Source organism: Myotis lucifugus, unplaced genomic scaffold (assembly GCF_000147115.1).
Source record: "Myotis lucifugus unplaced genomic scaffold, Myoluc2.0 scaffold_0, whole genome shotgun sequence".
Lineage (NCBI taxonomy): Eukaryota > Metazoa > Chordata > Mammalia > Chiroptera > Vespertilionidae > Myotis > Myotis lucifugus.
Window position 1 is genome coordinate 49,448,277 of NW_005871048.1, and position 2,111 is coordinate 49,450,387.

At 44.5% G+C, this 2,111-nt stretch overlaps 1 long non-coding RNA gene across 1 annotated transcript in view; it reads right to left on the minus strand.

The window, feature by feature from the left end:
- Positions 1–1,413: 1,413 nt before the first annotated feature.
- LOC111825488 overlaps positions 1,414–2,111 on the minus strand; it is a 22,451-nt gene continuing 21,753 nt past the window's right edge. The window contains exon 2 of the long non-coding RNA XR_002828694.1: positions 1,414–1,703. This is a non-coding gene — a long non-coding RNA (uncharacterized LOC111825488). The remainder of the gene's footprint in view (positions 1,704–2,111) is intronic.

Below are 2,111 nucleotides of genomic sequence, written 5' to 3' on the forward strand. Positions count from 1 at the left end.
GGTTTATATGGATGGTGGGGACCTGGTGGAAGTCGAATTTTCCAGGTGGTTTTCTCTGCAACTGGCTTCTTCCTCGAAGAATATGTCCTTCAAGGGTTCACGCATGTTGTTGCATGTGTGTAGAATTCCTTTCCAATATTAAGGCATGAATAAATATTCCTTGCAGGGAGAGACCACATTTTGTTTATCTACTCATTTGGTCAAAGGGACAGTTGTGTTGCTTCTCCTTTTGGCCACTGTGAATGAATTTTTGCTTTACTAAATGATTTCCCCCTGTATAGAGTGACGTGAAGCAATTTGTCACCATTTTTGTAAAGAATCAACACACACACGGGCACACCCCTCTGTGGCAGAGAGATGTCTCTGCAGGGACAGGGATGGGCAGAGGGGAAGGAGACAGAGTTTCCACTGCACACTCCTCTGTACCTTTCACATGTCTAGCCTGTGCCAGTACTGCTGAGACAAAAATACTTTACAATCATTTCAATTAAGCAGCTGCTGAGCCCGGAGATAAGCAGGTCACACTCTGGCGTCCAGGGCAGTGATTTCTATCCTATTATTACCCACAGCCCAGATAAGGTCACCAACGGCCTATCCCAAGGGCCTGTCCCAAGGTCACACCAAGGGGTCCTAACAAACCGGTGAAAACAGAGGCCCAGGCAGAGGACGTGCCCATGATGGGCTTGGGGCCGAGCGTGGCTCTGGGCTGAGGCCCCACGTGAGTATCTGAGCTACACGCACGTGTCTGTGGCCAAGGACCTGGAGGCACAGGGTCACAGACTCAGCTGGAGTCCATTGTGCCTAACATTTCCCTAACTGGATGAGCCATCAGCTCAAGTTTTAAACTTGAGATTCTGCTTGGCCAACTGAACCAAAAGCCACCTCTTTTTCTTGACTTTCTTCTGTTTAAGGGAAAGTTTGATGAACAGTTTCTGAGTTAGACAACTATTTCTTGGTTTAGGGACCTCATTCAAACCTTAAATATTTGGCTTGATTCACATGAGAGCAGACCAGGGGTCCTCAAACTTTTAAAACAGGGGGCCAGTTCACTGTCCCTCAGACCGTTGGAGGGCTGGACTATAGTTTAAAAAAAAACTATAAACAAATTCCTATGCACACTGCACATATCTTATTTTGAAGTAAAAAAACAAAACAGGAACAAATACAATATTTGTATTTGCATGTGGCCCCTGGGCCGTAGTTGGAGGACCCCTGGAGCAGACAGACGAATGGACTATTAAGATTTCCTGCTCTCTACAGAGAATTACTTTTTGTAAATACTGCAAGTCATTGATTTCTATTTTCTCAGGGTAATAATAAAACACATTTTTAAAATAAGCTTTGATTGCCGCAGACATCTACCAAAGTTGTACAGGCCTCACAATTCTGTCGACATAAGAAAGGCCTGTAGGAAAGTTTCATAATACTTTACTGGAGAAGCGGTTGAAGATGATGATGATGATGATGAAGGTGAAGAAATAGATGAGGAAGGGGAAGAAGAAGATGAGGAAAATGATCCAGACTATGACTCAAAGAAGGATCAAAACCCAGCAGAGTGCCAGCAGCAGTGAAGCAGGATGTATGGCCTTGAGGATAACCTGCACTGGTCTACCTTCTGCTTCCCTGGAAAGGATGAATTTTCATCATTTGACAAGTTCATTTCAAGTTTTTTGTTTGTTTGTTTGTTTGCTTGTTTTTGTAGCCTAAAATAAAAATGTCAAATACAAAAAGAGAGAGAGAGAGAGTATATTTGAGCCAAACTGACAATACATGCCAGAGAGCAAGATCTCGAATGCTCCTGACTGCAGCTTCTTTTACAAATTTGAACGTAAGGAAGACTACACGGAGGAGGGAGAAAGCAAGTGCGGATGAATTACAGGACAGTTAACATTATGTGCTCTTTCGAGGGTGATTATTTCAAAGGTTTGTTAACCTAGATGCATAGAAACAATGGACAGGGATTGCTTAAGGCTAAGATAAACTCTCCCTTGTTTGGAGCATTTTCCTCCCTCTTTTGTCTCTCAAGGCTCACCTTTCTCCCTCCCCCTCGACCCTTTCAGCCAAGGTGAAGTTGAGAGGGAGGAGGGGGGGGGAGGGGGGGGGGGGGGGGG